The sequence below is a fragment of the Condylura cristata genome, unplaced genomic scaffold (assembly GCF_000260355.1).
Source record: "Condylura cristata isolate star-nosed mole 26May11 unplaced genomic scaffold, ConCri1.0 scaffold00014, whole genome shotgun sequence".
Taxonomy (NCBI): Eukaryota; Metazoa; Chordata; class Mammalia; order Eulipotyphla; family Talpidae; genus Condylura; species Condylura cristata.
Window position 1 is genome coordinate 52,294,926 of NW_004567115.1, and position 16,901 is coordinate 52,311,826.

A 16,901-nucleotide genomic window follows, 5' to 3' on the forward strand; every position below is an offset into this window, starting at 1 on the left:
GCTGAGGGAGCAGCGGGGAGACAGAAGAGGTCTGCTGGGCCCTGTGGTCCCTCCCTGGCCGGGGCTCAATCTCGGGCCGCTGGGGTGGTGGCCCTGAGCCTTAACCCCTGCCAACAGGAAGGCCACCTCTTCTCGCTTCTTCCTTGCGCCAGCCTGCGTGCTGGCTCTGCTTCCGACTTCTGAGAAGAGGGCATGAAGCTGAGCGAGCTCCCGAGATGGCCATGCAGAGAGCCCTCTCTGAGGACTGGCCATTTGCTGGTGTTGGGCCACACCAGGGCACAGGGTGGGCTTAGCAGGCCTGTCCACATCCGACACCCCGCGGTCGTGCTCACCAGGCCTGGGGCTGTGTAAGCATCACCACAAGGCGCGGTGAGGTACCTCAGGAAGCCCCGTGACTCGGCCGGCCTCTGGCTCAGGGCCCTTGCGAGGCGGAGTGGGCTGCGGCCTCATCTGCTAGCTTGGCCGGGGGCATCTGGGCTCATGCTCGCGCGTGGGGCTGCGACTGGCCGTGCTCCTCGTGGGACGCTGGACGTGGGCCGCGGTTCCTCAGGGCCGTTGGGCTGGGGTTGCTGGGCCAGGGCCCTCTGTGCCTGTACCCACAGGGCATCCTGCTTCCTCGGGATGAGTGAGAGGAGGTAGAGGAGCAGACGAGAGCCACAGTCCTTCACCGTGGCCCCTCACCGGCCATGTCCCCTGGCTGACGCGGCCTAGCTGTCACCCTCCTCCAGGGAGGGGAGGATTCTCGTGTGGTGGAGGCACCTGGGAGCCTTTGGGGGCCATTTAGGGTCTCCCAGGAAAGTGAACATCTGCACATCTCAGTTTCTTCCATTGTAAAATGGGTCTAGTAAAGCTCAGCCCACAGACTTGGGTAAAAAGTAAAGGTGGAATTTCGGGCACCGTGATGAAGACACTGGCCAGTCACCCCCTTACGGTCCCCAGAAACCCCTCCATAGGAATCATTTTGGAGCCGAGTCGCTTGGGCTGTTTCATGTTTCCTCCCCAGATAGGCTTTGAGCTCACCAAGGAGGAGGAGTAGAAGGAAAGAACAGAAACACTCTCGAGGTCCGACCTCTAAATCCTAGAATGACCTCCACGCCATCACTTAGGTCCAGGAAAGAGGCGAAGCCGTGGCCGGAGTGCGGGCTCCGCATTGCTCGCCCTGAAGTCCCGGGCGGCCGGGTGGAGCAGCCCGTGATGCAGCTGGGTCTTCGCGGGTTTGCACTGCAGCCGGTTCCCAGGGAGACCGCATGTTGCTTTGGCTTACAGGGACAATACGTGTTTTGTTATCATGGGGACTTACTGAAGAGAACGCCTCAGAGATCAGGTCTGGGCCTTATTTAGAGCTGGGGATTTCTCCGTGTGGTGCCGGGAGACTTCTGCTTTAAGGTTCCCGAGCAGGGCCGCTTGCAGGAGGCAGTTTGTAGCTGAAGTGCAAAGAGCCATATCTTTGGGGGTGAAGGTGTATTGGCTCTTATGGGACTTTGTCCTCCAATTTGTAAATTTATTCAGTTTTTGGGCCATTCCAGCAGGTTGAAGCGCAACACCACGAAGCTGGCCACAGCCCCTGCAGCAGGTTCCATCCTGGCCCCCACCAGTGACCCCCAGGGCATGCAGACCTCTCCTGACCCGCCTGCTGCTCCCCTCAGCAATGTACTTCCTCAGTCGGCCTTTTCTGCTCCCCACTCTGTCTCTGGAGAATCCTCTCACCGCCCCTGCACCTTTGGCCTGCACCCCAGTTCTGTATGCATAAATAAATAAAACAAAAGCATTTAAATAAATTATCATAGAAAATTTTTCATAAGAAAGCTAGGGTGTAGGCCCTCCCTGGTGGCGCAGCGGGTTAAGGCACTGCACTGAGAAGCTTAAGCCACTTCTGCACGAGTTCGATCCCTGCCTGCCCCGGAGGTGACCCACAGGGCACCTCAGACCTCTCCTGACCCGCCCGCTGCTCCCCTCAGCTGAGTACTTCCTCCATCTGCCTGTTCTGCTCCCCGCTCTGTCTCTGGGGAAGCCTCTCACCCTCCGCATCTCTGGCCTGTACCCCAGTTCTGTATGCATAAATAAATAAATCTAAGGAAAAAAAGAAAAGCTAGGGTGTAGCCTAGAGGTGTGGGGGGATGAGAGGATTCACCAGAGAGCGGGGAGCAGAACAGGCGGATGGATGAAGTCCACTGCCGAGGGGAGCAGCGGGGGAACAGGAGAGGTCACTCCCTGGCGGAGACTGAACTCAGGCCACGGGGTGACAGCACTGAGACTGAACCCCTAGGCCACCGGCAGGCCCTCAGTTTGCCCTCTAATGAATTAGAGAAGAGAACAGAATAAACTATAGACCATGGAAAGGCGGGACTAGGAGAGCAAACAAGAATAGAATATAAAACACACCCGCCGCAGGGGCTATGAAGCCCTGACTAGACGCCACCATCAGGCCACCCACAAGTTCCCGCTAAAGATCGCTGGTGGAACGGACACATTCCGGGGAAGCAGCATGCCAACACGTCAGCCCCGGGCGCAGCGGGAGGGTGGCTCAGTCACACAACTTGGCAAGTGCCCTGAAAATGATCCAATTGTACACTTAAAATGTTTAAATTCGATGGTATGTACATCACACTCAATAAAGTTGTTTAACATGAAAACTGATTCTGGAAGAGAATGTAAACCTGTCTGATAAGTCATTGGAAAAATGGAATCAGTTGTTGAAAACCTCCCATAAAATTCCAGGCTGTAATAATTAATAATTTAAAAAATTAAAAAATAATAAAAAATAAATAAAATTTAAAAAAATAAAATAATTTAAAAATTAAAAATAAAAATAAAATAAAATAAATAAAAAAACAAAAAAATTTTAAAAAAAATTCCAGGCTTACTGGAACGTTCAACCTGATGTTCAAGGAACAAATAATTCTGGCCTTACACCAGCTTTCTAGAAAATAGCAACAGGCTTCCTTCTGATTTCTTCCTGAATAGGTCATAACCTCAATGACAAAGTCTGATGTGGATAGTGTGAGGAAAGAAAGAGTGCAGGGCTCTCACTCAGATACAAAAATTCTAGGCAAAATATTAAATAGAATCTAGCAATGTATAAAAAGGTTAATATGGTATCTTTACTTTCTTCTGGGAAAGTAGTTTTTTTAACATGAGAAAAACAATGAATGCAAATCACCACAGTAACAAATTAAAGAAGAAAGAGCTTGTAATCACCATTTCAAAAGATGGAGAAAAGTAATTGGGAGCCATTCCATTCACGATAAAAATTCAGTCAACTAGAAATAGACTTGTTTAGCCTTATAAATGATAGCTACAAAACACAACACACAATAGCAAACAAACAAAAAATGAAGCATTAAGGAGAAACATGCTTAATGCAACTTCACTTCTTGAGGCTGGGCAGCAGGTAAGACCCACTCTCACCACCCCCCACCAGCACTGTTCCAGGGACCTCAGCAATGCCACAGAAGAGACAGAGAGAGGAGCAAAATCCGCATCACTTGTAGATGGTATGGTCGCGTACACAGAAATCCCACTTGCATGTACAGTTCAAAGATTGCCATTAATGAAGGCTTAGCCAGTTGACTAGATAAAAAATGGTGCTAAAATTAGTTACATTTGTATGGACTAGTCAAAAGAAAAACACTAAAACAGAGTAATTTACAGTAACAAATGGATGAAGCACATCAAAATATTTGTGTAGTTTCTTAACAAAATAAGTTTTAGGGGGCCTCCCTGGTGGTGCAAGGAGTTAAGTCTCAGCACTAGGAAGCTACGCAGCCACTTGCATCAGAGCTGGACCCCTCCAGGGAGTGACACGGGGGTCTCTGGCTGCCCCCTCAGCTGTGGGGGAGCTGCCTGTTCTGCTCCCCACTCTGTCTCTGGGGAGTCCTCCCACCCTCTGCACCTCCGGCTCACACCTCAGCACTTGCATGTGGTTTGGAAGATTCTGTGCTATAAAATGCATTCCTGCTCAGTCGGCTCAAAGTAATCTCTGCCAAACAAACTCAAGTGACTTTTGGTGGAACTTTGTTAAGTTTTTCCCTAAATGTATCGGGAATGCGAATGGCCAAAAAGTATTCGGATACTCATGAAGAGGAAGGTAGTTGAAACAGTTGTTTTATGTTATCAAGAGTTATTAGAAAGCCATAATAACTAAAATAGTGTGGGTTTAGAACAGAAATAAATAGAGCATTGGGCCTGAGTAGATCCGCAGAAACATGTGGATACTTGATGTGCGCAGAAATCAGCACTGCAGAGCGGTGGAGAAGAGACTTTTTAGTAAATGGCATTAGGATGATCAGATGCACATTTGGGGGAGCAGGTGAAGGATTCTTGTCTAGCGTCATTTACCAAAAAAAAAAAATCGGGCAGATACAAGTCCTGACTAGCAAAGGAAAATGTCGGCCCATGACATAGGAGATGTCTAAACGGTGCTGGACTAGGGGACATAAGGTGTTAACCTTATGGCTAGGAAAGACCACATGTTTGATTATCCAAGAGTTTCTGTTTACAAGACTTTATAAAGATTATTTTTTTAAAAATCACAGAAAAGAAGGTATTTGTTGCAGCACATATAATTCACAAAGGACAGGTATCTATAACCTACCAAGAACTGCTGCAAATTAATAAGACAGAGAAAAATCCTTCTCCAGATGGGCAGCACACCTGAATAATATAGGATCCAAAAAGCCAGTAAACCCCCTTCACAAAGATGGTGTGAAAATAAAGAGGCCTCCCCCGCCCCCCAAAGCCCACGCCAAAAGCAGCTTCAAAGGCCAAGGAAGCAGTGCGGACAGGGGTCCGCTGTCCAGCTGCAGCAGCAGGGAGCCAAGTACCTGCCGAGAGTGGACGGAGCAGCTGATGATCGACTCTGGGCCTCATCAACTCGCCCGACCGCGGTCAGCCAGGACTCGGACAGCTCGCTCGTGTTCGGGGAGGACAGCAGGGTTTGCGTTTTCTGGATCGTGGTTCGCGCTTCCGTGTGGTTCCTGTAGCTCTCCCACATCCCAGCCCCGTGACCCTGGCCTGCTGGGCCTCCCTCACTCGGTCGCTTGCTATTTGCCCCAAAGCTATGAAGGAATCTGGTTAATACCTTCCACAACTTTATAACTTGGATGACTGAGTAAGAATTTCTATTGCTTTGTACATAATAATTAATTCGTTCACATAATTACTTTTGTCAACTGGGAAATAATATATAGAGTTGTCAATTCGACACTTTGGATTCTTTGAGAGAATTGATTTTACAGTAGAAACCTCTGTTCTGACTCAGTATTTCCTTTCACTGTTCATGGACACTTATGAACAAGGAAAATAATTCACTTTTAGCAAAATGTTCACATTTTCAATGTTAAGTAAAAGTCAACTTGCCAAAAAATAAATAAATAAAGTGGGGCAAGTATCACTGAGCAATATTTAAGTATTTCCACTCATGAATATAAAAATGTGTTCATTTATTAAGATCTCTGACTTCTTTTAACAGTATCTTTTAACAGACTGACCTTGGGGTACCCAGGCGGGGGCAGGATGCAGAGAAAGGAGAGGGTTCAGCCCCCAGTGAGAACGGGGCAGGGGGAAGGACACTGGGCTCGGGCCCTGTTCTTCCTCGACTGTGAGTACAGTTACTCCCCTTCAGATGGCTCATGAAGCCCTGTGCTCACACACTTTGCTGTCTGCAATAATAGACGACCAAACAGGCCAAAGGAAACTTAGCGTTTCGGAACTCACCGAGGGGACACGGTGTTGATATTTCAAAAGTATTTTTTGGTCCTCCCTGGTGGTGCAATGGCTTATAGCGCAGCACTGTGAAGCTGTCCACAGTTGCTGCAGCACAAGTTTGATCCCCAGCCAGGGAGTGACCCACAGGGCGCAGCAGACCCCTCCTGTCTCCCCGCTGCTCCCCTCAGCAGTGGATTTTAGTCATCTGCCTGTTCTGCTCCCCACTCTGATTCTGGTGCCTCTTCTCCCCTACCACACCTGTAGCTGGTACCCCAGTATTTTATGCATAAATAAATAAACATTAAAAAAATATCTTAAAAGAATTTTTTCTTACTCTTTAGAGGTATTTGGATTGAGGTGGTGGGGGTCAGATGTGTGCTTACTTACAATCCCCCCTCCAGGCCAGGAGTCCATCTGTTGCATCACAAACAAAGGAACTCATTACCTGCCATGCTGGAGAGCGCTTATGCTGAGGGGCAGGAGGGTTCAGAGGAATTGATGGCAGAAAGATCTCTCAGGGTGATGCATGGGATACATCCTGACCTTTTGAAGTGATGTCAGAGAGGGTAATTGGATTCTCTTCAACGTGTTTCTGGCTGCTGCTGTCAGACAGAAAGCCCGACCAGATCGATGGAGGGACTGACCCTGGAAGGCAAATCCCATCTCCTTCTGTAACTACAGAAGACACAATTCTTCCCCGGAGGCGCTCAGCCCATGTCAGGCGTCCAGGATGAAGGTCGCAGCTCATCAGCCAGCTTCTGCCAGGCAACCCAGGATGAGAGTAGAGCTGGGTGCCTGTTGCTGGAGACGTTACAGGGTGACTGGCGAGACAAAAACGATGCCCCTGGGTGGAAATCTTAGCAGGTGAGTGATGTGGCTTCAGTGATCAGCGCAGCAGGAGCGAAAACACCCGCAGCTATTATGCCAGGGCCAGCGGAACGCAGTAAGGAGGAGGCCCCATGGGAACACAGGCAAAAGACCCGAGGAGGCTGTGCACATGGAAAGACATTCTGACAGCAGTAAGTAGGGGAAGGCTGGTGGCTGTGGCCGTCACTCACGATGAGAGGACCACAGACCACTCAGGGGGCAGCTCGGCAGGCCTGAAGGAGCCAGCGTTGGGAGGAGCTGGGGAACTCGGCAGTTGGCTGCTGGGAAGCACAGAGCAGTAGTCACCCACCCATGTGGGGTCTGGAGCTCACACTGTGAAGGGGAAGGACGTCCTAAAGGAACTCTGCAGTCTTGTGGACTCCACCCCCTGCTCCAGTGACTGGAAACTACAACTCCCAGCAGCACCCGGGAGAGAACTGCGAGGACCCCAAGGCGGAGCTAGCAGGAATTCTGGGACATTTGGGGGATAAATAGGGCGCGATCGCATCTCTCCCTCTCTTGCTGGGAAACGGCTCTCTTGACCGCATGACTCGGTGTGTTCAGTCAGCCTCGCCGTAAGATGTTCCAGTGACTTTGTATCCCGCTCTCTTTCCCTGGGTTGTTTCTGTTCCTTTCCCCTTTTGTAAATCAACCCGTTATTGACCCTTTTGTGTGTCCCTGCAGTGTAACTGAATATTGAGCATGCGGGTGAGGCCCCACAGACAGGCGGCCAGTCCACCCTGGGCCACCCTGCAACAACATCTGCTTACTAGGTCCATCGGCACGAACTTTTGAAGCACAAACAGGCAGGGCCAGACCACCTGCTCTTTGACCACTCCAGGCAGACTCAGGAAGTCCTTGGCCTCGAGCTCCTCTCGTGTCTTTGCCGCATGGCTGGCTGGAGTCAAGCACTTAGCTGTAAGACAGAAAATGACCGGCTGGCAATTTGGTCCGACAATTTGACTTCAAGGTTGGTCTATAGGGTGATGGCTGCGGTGGCGGTGTTAAGAGAGACCGATGGATGGCACGTCTGTGATGCGACCTGTGGGGAGTCCTGGCTGGTGAGCCCTGGGCCCCGCACACCCAAAGTTGACTGAGCTGTGGCAAAATGGAAGAGAGATGGCTATGAATTCACAAGTCTTTGAAAGCATTAATTATCAATTCTGTAGCTAATGTGGACACAACAGCTTGTTCTCAAATGCCATCTTTACCAAATTTCTTGAACAGATGCTGAGTTTAACACAAAGATGCGTCTCAGCATTAGCGATTCTTCTACTTGGGGACACTCTGATGGTTTCATTGAGCTGGCAGAGGACGATGATTTGCCCCCAGAGCTGGTTTCTTGCTTTGAAATACACCGGCTTGAAAGAAAATGGCCGAGGGCAGACCTGAATCTGCAAACTGGGTGTCAACCACATGGCCATGTGCCAAGAACACACTGTGTGGGCGCTCACAAGGCCAGGCAAGGCCGGTCAGTCATGTATCCTGGTGTCGGGATGCAAAGCCCCTCCAGGCCCCGCTGGGTCTCCTCAGGCTGGGCCATCTCCAGCCCCGGTTAGCAGGCCCTTCCAGGTCATAAAAGGGCAGCAGCGACAGCTTCTCCTACCAGGACAAGGGCGGGAGCTCGGACCAATAGCTCTTCTTTGCTTCAGAAGAGGAGGGACGCAGATGAGGGCAGAAGCTTCTCCTCACCTCCAGGGATTTCATTGGTCTTAGCTCCAGGGATGGTGGCTGAGGAGACCGGAACTGACAATCTTGGGGTTGTGTGATTTGGGGAGCTTCTCTACTGTTTGGAAGAGGATGCCTCTCGTCAGGAAGAATGAAGTTTTAGTGAGAAAGAAAACAGGTTTTTCCAATTATAAACCAGCGGTATCCTACAGGGGAGAGGACAGAGGGGTCGGAAGGAGGGAGGAGTGTGGGGACTGTGGAGATGGTGTGGGGGGGGTGAGGTGGGGGTGGGCAAGTGGACGCTGTTTTAAAATGAACAGTAATGAAATAGATATATAATTAATAAAAAATAAGAAAAAGGAAACAAGTCTTTCAGTTTCCATTATTGATTTCACATGTCATGATGTCCTTTTTAATCAACGTCCTTTTATTTTTCAGTGATCTTCTCTTTTTGTTTTGCAAATTGCCCCTTAGCTCAATGAGTCATGCAGCCAGCATGCTGTGGGAAAACTGAGCAGTGAAAACTACCTGGAATCCTCTTTGACCCAGGAATTTGACTATTCGGAATTTAGTTCTTGAATACCAATATAGACATAGGCAAGAAACTAGTGATGTTAATTGCGTCCTTGGAGGAGAAGGGGCTGATGGTGTGGTGAGAGGGGCTGAGGTCAGAGGGGAAGGGGGAAGGTGAAGTTTCCTTGCACCTTTGAATTTAAGTCATGTGAATGCGTTATTCATTTTTTTAAACAGTAAGACTTAAAAGGGCTTGTATTATCAAGCCAAGTTCTTTGGAAAATCATGAGAGAAAAACTGAAAGCCAAATGCCCACCATCAGGGGCTGATTGAGGAAATTACACACGGTGGGATTCTGTGCAGAAGATTGAGCCAAGCGCCACAGGCCTCCCTGGGGCCTGGGGCCAAGTCTCAGCGTTATCACTGCTACGGCCTGAGTTCGATCCCCGGCCAGGGACCTGACCCACATATGGCACAGCAGACCCCTCCCGTCTCACCCGCTGCTCCCCTGAGCAGGGAACTGTAGTAGATCCATTTGTCCTGCTCCCCACTTTGTCTCTGGTGAATCCTCTCACCCCAATACTTCTGGTCTACCGCCAAGTTCCTCTACACACACACTCGAGAGAGGATTTCTCCTGGATGCATGCAGCAAAAAGCAAGTTACAGATACATATCGAGGGTAATTCCATTTCTTGTAAATTAAATATAAATATATAATAAAAATACAAGCATTTAAAATCTTAGGGAAGAGAGGGGGTGGGAGGAAGATTTATCTTAGTTTTGTAGTTTCTGCATTGTTGGGATAGTGTCCACTTTTCTTTCTTTACGTGTGACTTTATTTTAAAACATTTTTATGAAGGTCTCCGGGACAACTCATTCGGCAAAGACATGAGCATTCGTTGTAGTCCGGATTCTGTGCTAGGCAGAAGGGATGAGGCTTAGCCAGAGACAGTACCTTTGCCGGAAGAACTCAGCCTACTAGGTGACCACCGCAGTGTTACAAATACTCGTAATACACAGGAACAAGCCATCCTGAGACTTCACGGTTAGTACATTCAGTTAAAGCATCCAGATGTTTGGAGTTTGGAGAACCTTCAAGGAGAGAGAAGGGAATGCTACCCAGGCCAAGGACGATGGGGACCCAGGCTGGGGCAGTCCCAGCGAGGGTGCAGGAAGTGACAGGCTGGACAATGGCAATAGTGGCCTTGACCCAAGTTAGGGAATTCACAGTATGTGGGTTATGTGGGTGGGTCTGTGGGTGGGTGTGTAACAGGTACGGGTTTCATGGGCTCCGCCCCACTCCAGATACTGGAACTCCAAATCCCATCAGTACCAAGGAGAAGCACGCAGGGACGTGAGGGGGGAGCTGAGCAGCCAGGTTGGGATAAAACCGGACATGTGGGCTCTGGGGGGACCTGGTGGTTCGCAGCTGATCGTTTTGGCACTCCATCGGTTTCCAGCGGCCGGTGCCGTCCAAGTCAGCAGAACCGGTAGGACATCCTAGGTAACCTGTGCTTCTCTCCCTCTTTCCCTGGGTTATTCCCTTACCTCTCTCCTTATAAATAAATCCATTATTGAACCTTTTGAGTGTGTCCATAATACGACTGAACCGTAAGCGCGGGTGAAGACCCACAGACAGGCAACCCGATTCACATTGGGGTGCCCTGTAACAGACTGACTTACTTTTTTTAAAGATTTATTTATGCAAACGAACTGGGGTACAGGTCAGAAGTGGGGTGGGGCAGGGAGCAAGAGAGGATCCACCAGAGACAGTGGGGAGCAGAACAGGCAGATGTACTGAAACACCACCATGGTGAAGCCACCCAGGAAGCTTGGCCCAAGCCTGCAGCCCCATGGGGGTGGGGTTGGTGGTGGGGTGACCACTCTCTGCTTCACCCTGCCTGCAAAATGCGCTGGAAATAGCCCCTGGCCCTTGCATTTGCATGGCAAATGGTATCAGGTGTGTCAGGATCTTAGCACCCAGAGCTGAGCTGCAGTTCTGAACACAAAGATGTCATCGACAATTGTGATTGTTATGATTTACAGACGTTGTGGGGATGGGGCTCAGGTCTGCTTCCGCAAAGCTCCCGGACACTTGAGTGTGAGAGAGCAGGAGCAGCAGCCCCAGCTGTCAAGGTGACCTTGTCGGTGGGCGCAGCTTGATCAAACCGACAATATAGGTGGCCCGTCCCTCTCCGGGACACGTCTGGCTTGTCGCGCTACTTGGTGATTGGCCGTACACAGCAAGCTATCGAGTAAATAAAACGGGTGCTATTTTTACGTGGCCGAATGGAGCACTTCCCAGTCAGCAGTGGTGGGGGGTGGGGAAGAGAGGGGTGTGGGTGGGGGGAGGGGCGCTGGAGGCTGGGGGAGACAAGGCTCACACTGATGGCGGGAAGACCAGAAGAAAGCCGGAACCAGCAGCCTCCGGGATTAATGGAAGCTGTCGCTTGTCTCGTCACTTCTGCTTGCGGGTCTTCAGCGGTTTAGGGTGGCGGTGAGCTGGACTGCAGGGGCTCGGTGCCCCGAGGTGGGCAGGGCCCGAGGGAGGGTCCTGAGCCCCAGACTCCATTTCCAAAGGGGTCTGCACAGACAGGCTCCCGAGGGCCCTTCCAGAAATAGTCTGTGCACGTGTGAGCAGGGGCAGAGACACAGCCTCCGCTTCCTTATCTGCAACGTAAGAACAATGTGCTCACTGCAAGGGGGATGGGAGGGTAAAACTCAGCATGGCCGGGAGGTGCAGGATGAGTAACGTCAAAAGGCAGGGACCCCCCCACCAGGGTCCCTGTCGGCCAAATCTGGAATAAGCCAAACATCAAAAATAATGGCAGTGCTTGATTGCATGGTTGTTTTAATTATGGTTTAACACTACAAAAATACGTGAGATTTTAAATCACATCATTCTAATAGTTCAGCACATTTTCCTTAGGGTTGAGTGAGTTGTCACGACTGTACAATGAAAACAGCGCACGAATTTCACAAGTGATTATTGTCACCATATTCAGCATATTCCTGGTCCCTCCCGCCAGCCCCTCCCGCCCCTGGGCCAGCCTGGTTCCTTCTTGGGGAAATGCATGGGCCGAGCGCGGGCAGCGTGCTGGGGATGGGGGTCTTCCCAGGCTGTCCGGGGGTGACAGGGGGGCGACCCAGGCAAACCCAGATGCTGGCCACCCTTGTCTGTGGGTCCCCTATCCCGAGCTGGCTCTGGCTTGGCGACTGTCTGGTCACAGCAACACCAACAATACCTTGGCCTCCCTGGTGGTGCAAGGGGTTAAGTCTCAGCACTGTGAAGGCCCCCTGGCCCCAGAAGTGACCCACAGGACGCAGCAGACTGTCCGGCCCGCTGCTCCCCTCAGCCGACCTCCCCACCTTGGCCTATACTCCAAATCTTCTATGCACAATTAAATAAATAAATCTTTTTAAAAAACCAATAATACTTTTCACTTTAAGGTCCTTCTGAAAAGTGAAAGGACAAGGAGTACCCATCTCCTGCTCCTTGTAGATTCCGGCGTCCGTTCTCAAGGGCAGGTCGTTTGAGAGGGCTCTCTCTAGGAAGGAGCTCATTGTGGAAGTGTGGACAGCTAAGAGAACCTCAAAGAAAACTGCAGGAATGTGGGTGAGTGGCTTTGGGGCAATGGCCACCCTCAGCTTGAGGCAGAGAAGTTCCCAGAATTGGGGGCAAGGGTTATGGAGAACAGAAGAGCCGCGGTGATCTTGGGCTCAGGTTCGCAGACACCCACAGAGGGGTCCCCGGGAGGAGTATCCTGACCTCAGCCTCTTCCTTCGGACCCACTGGCTCAGGTCAAGTGACGTCAGTGGCGGGGCCCTCTGGTTGTCCAGGAAGCTCAGTTCTCTGTGCTGCTGACAGTGGGAAGTGGGGCCAGAACCTGTCAGCACCAAAGCTGCTCACCCACCTTCCTGCTGGGCAGGTCTCTGAGATCAGATGAACTGTGGGCAGGCCCTGTGGCTACCTCAGAGTTGTCCTAAGGAGTAGTGGACATTGCCTAGGGACACATGACTAAGCCATAGGTAGCGATGGCCTGGATTCTACTTAAGAAAAACTCGATCAGCACCATTTGAAGCCCATTCCTTCTTGGCAGACACAATTCTTGGTAGGGTTTCCAGCCTGGAGTGAGAATCCGACAGATGTTTGTTGAATGAATAATTGGTGCTAGTACTTACTAGTGGGGAAAATGGCTTTTGGGGGGACTTGATCATAGCTGAATGCCAAGGTAGTCCTGGGGGCATTTTATTACTTTTACGACACAACGAGATGCATTAGGCAGAAAATGTATTGATAATAATTCAGAGGAAAATGAGGGAGTAATGAGGAAATTTATGGCAGCTGCGGTGAAGACCTCAGGAAGAAGCCCCACAGACCACGTCCACGACCAGAGGCTAAAACGCAAAGACATTAAGTATACAAGAAAAGAGAGGCGTTGCCAGAGAAGCTTGTGAGATCTTTAGAAGAAACCCAAGGGAAGAAGAGCACGGGCTTGGGAAACCACGTGGGGGGACTGCCGGTAGTAGGGGCTCCATTTGGGGGTGGGGGGGACCCTGCTGCCTCCTTCCCCGTACACCTGAAACTGCTCTAGAAAATAAAGTCAACAAAAAAGGCGACGCTGAGAGGGACGAAGAGGGGCAGGCAGTGACCTTTCCACCTCCTAAAATGTCTCTTCAAAGAAAAATCATCTCTGGAGAAGCTGTAATTCATTCTCCACTTGACATTTGGAGATGGTTTGAGAAATCCGGCCCATCCCGCCCCGTTATCCAGCTGCGCCGCGGGCTAATCCCGGCACGGAGCGGGCCGGCTCCCCGCGGCTGGGCTGTGCTGGACGCCGCCGGCCCCCAGGTCCCCAGCGCCAGCGGTGTGTGCCGGCTGCGCGGGCCTGGAGCAGGTGGCTGCTGGACAGGGCGAGAGGGGCACAGGCCCTCGGTGGCGGCCCTCCGGGCTCCGTGGGCACAGACAGCGCTTCCCGGGAAGAGCAGAGTCACCCGCTTTCGGCAGGACCCAAGGGGAGGGCCCAGTTTGCACACCAAGCACATGAAAGAAGAAAATCTCTGGGCGTGGACCACTCACCTGTCAATGCCAAGGTTTGGGGGAAAGTGGTGCTCGGGGCGGGGGTGGGGTGGGGGGGCTCGGGCGGCCGCTGCCCCAGCCCGCCCTCCCGTCCCTTGCTTGACTCTGGGCCTGGCAGTGACGCCCAGATCCCAGTGGGTGGAGGGCCGTCCGGGCCGCGCAAGTGTGGGCCCCCTTTGGGGCTGTGCCTTGGCTGCGGGGCCTCCTGCCCAAAGTTCGCCCTGAGTGACCCCAGGCCGGAGGGCGAGGGAGCCCGCCCAGCCCACCGCATCAGTGTGCGATGAGTCTGAGGCGCTCTTCTATCTCCAGAGCATCCGGCAGGCTGGCTGGGGCCGTTGGCGGGATGCCACACAGCTGAGCTTCGCCGAGTCTCCCTGCTCTTCCGCCGAGTGTCAGTCTCCAGCGCACTCCCGTTAGAGACAACACACCACCCCTCCAGAGACTCTCTCCAGGGAACTCCGGCCTGGGGCATGTGGTTAGGCCCTCACCCCAACCCTCCACCTCTGCATTTATAAAAATCAGAACCATGTGGTCCGGGTCCACTTACAGGCTGCCAAGTCGGCGCAAGCCCGTATGTAGCCGAAATGCCCGCCAGTGATTTGTTGCGTCACCGGTAACTATTACTACTGGACGTACTGAAGAAAGAGTCTACCCTCGCCCACTCACCATCATCGTTAGCCTGCTCTCAGCTGGTGTAGCCTCGACGCAGTGGACTTGAAGATGGGACTGGGGGGGGGCGGTGGAAGACCTGGGCTTGCAGTGAAGAGGTGTCTCCACGCAAGGGTTACTCTGACAGACACGCTTCTCATGTGAGTCGGGCCTGGACATCTGGCTGACCGTCACGTCCCTTACAAGTTCGTTCAGCTCCAGGAGGTCCCGTAGGGCTTGGCTACTTGGAGCAAATGGACCAAGCGGAGGCCCTCGCCTGCGGTCCTGGCGCTGGCGTGCCTTCCGGAAGGGCGAGCATCCTGGACAACTCAACGCTGGCACAGGGAATGGTCGCCCACCCTACAGGCCCGTGCGCCTGCGGGTGGGGCTCCATGTGAGCCAGGCCCTCGCCTCACCACTCCTGAGAGGGAGCCGCAGCCCAGCACCGAGCAGCTGCTCCCGCCGCGCCCACTCGCCCTCCTGTGTCTGGGCCTTGGCTGTGGGCCCTGGGCCTCCCCACCCGCCTGCATGAGCTCTTGGATTACAAGCAGCAGTGTGATGTGACTTTATAGTGACTGGGACTTTTTGTTCCCTGGGTTGTTTTTGTCTCTGCCTTGGCTCCATTTTTCTGTAGAAATCTGTGTCCTGGGTATAGATCTGGCTTGGGAGGAGCTGTCCATCTGGATCTGTTGGATGGTGAAGCGCCGTCTTGTACTGAGAGCGATGCTTGTCCGTGACGGAGGCAGACCCGCGGATGTGTCCTGGTGCAGAGCCCCACGCCGGGGGTGTGCTGAATTTGTCCCGGAAATCTGGCAGGAGTGCTTGGAGCAACCCCGGGCCGGCCGGTCTCTGCAATGCCTCGACATTTTAGACTCTCTCTTCGAGGCTGTTGTTGACTAGCACGGTTTTTCTGACGGTTTATTAGCACTCAGAAATACCGCTCACAATATTCCAAGTGTGGACTGGTGTGCACTGGGGCTGCCATCTGGCATCGTTGGGAGATAAGGAAATAAGGTCTCTTGCGCACATTGAATAGAAAAAGCACTTCCAAGTCAGTGTTTCTAATACACAGCACATCTCCATTTCCCCCAAAAAGTTCCTATCATTATTGAGTATGCATTGCCGTCAGCTCTGGCCACGCGTCAGCACATTGGGCCCTAATGGCCCTGCAATTGCACATTATGGACACTTAGCCTGTGAGAAGAACAGAGTCTCAGGGACCTTATGAAACTTGGCTGAAGTCACAAGTTGGCTGAAGGCCAGCACGGGGATTTGAGTCCAATTTTGTCCAGTGCCAAAGCCCAAGTTGCTGCTACCACACTGTGACAACACTCCCACTTTTTACAAATCAGAGACGATCAGACGCATTTTTCTCGATGCGCCGAGCAAGGTTACGTGCACCGGTGGCACCCAGGGCTGAAACGCTGAGCCAGGTGTGACACTTGCCCCATGGCGGGGTCCGCGGGCTTGCTCGACAAAGGGAAGGACACAGGACAACAGCACTCCCTCTGCTTTTATCTCATGGTCAGATGACGGCTGCCTGTCTCCAGATATCACATCCTCGCCCAGGCGAGGAGACAGGTCCCTGGAAGTGCTCTGGGGAGTGGGCCTATTTATGCAGGGAAGCTAGCTCATCCTGCCTGATGTTCACGGAGCTTACACTCCTTCAGGGAAGATAAACATTGAACTGTTGCGAAGAAGCAAGAGCGAGTCCCCAAGGGGATGAATGTCCACGGAGCTTTATTTCCGAGCGCGCCGAATGCAAGGAGCGGCCCAGTCAGTTGTGGTCTGTTCATTCAACGACAGACTGCAGCGTGTGCGCTCACACACACACACACACAAGAGAGCACGTGCCTCAGTGTCTGAGTGAGGCCGGGCGTTGACCAATGCCAGCTTCCCCGTTGGGAGTTGGCCTACACGCGCCCAGCGCCAGGGTCGGGAGGAGACGTGGGGGGGCGCTGGGGGCTCCCCTGGAGCCGTCCCTTACAACTGCATGCGGATCCCCAACGCCTCCAAGTGGAGCTGAAACCCGAAGTCCGCCTGGAGAGTCGGTGCTAGAGCAAATTTGAAGCCCGGAAGCCTCTGTGGTGCCCAGCAGCACTGGCCAGGCGCTCCGGGGGGCGAGGCAGAGGCCCGTCCACTCTTCTGCGACTTTGGGCCTGTTCAGGATTTCAATGCTGGTGATGTTATTTATGGAAGAGAAATGAATGTTACCCTGACAGATAGTATTTTTAATGATACCCTGATTAATAGTCACACTTGAGGCTATTTTAAAAATGGAAGCAGTCACCATGAAGTGTGATAGGAATCACCCCAAAATAGACCATTTTATCCTCTGTGAATAATTTAGACCCTGGCACTGGCGAGGGCTGTGAAGAGCTGAGTGGGAGCTCGGAGAAAGCAGGGCCTGTGGCTCATT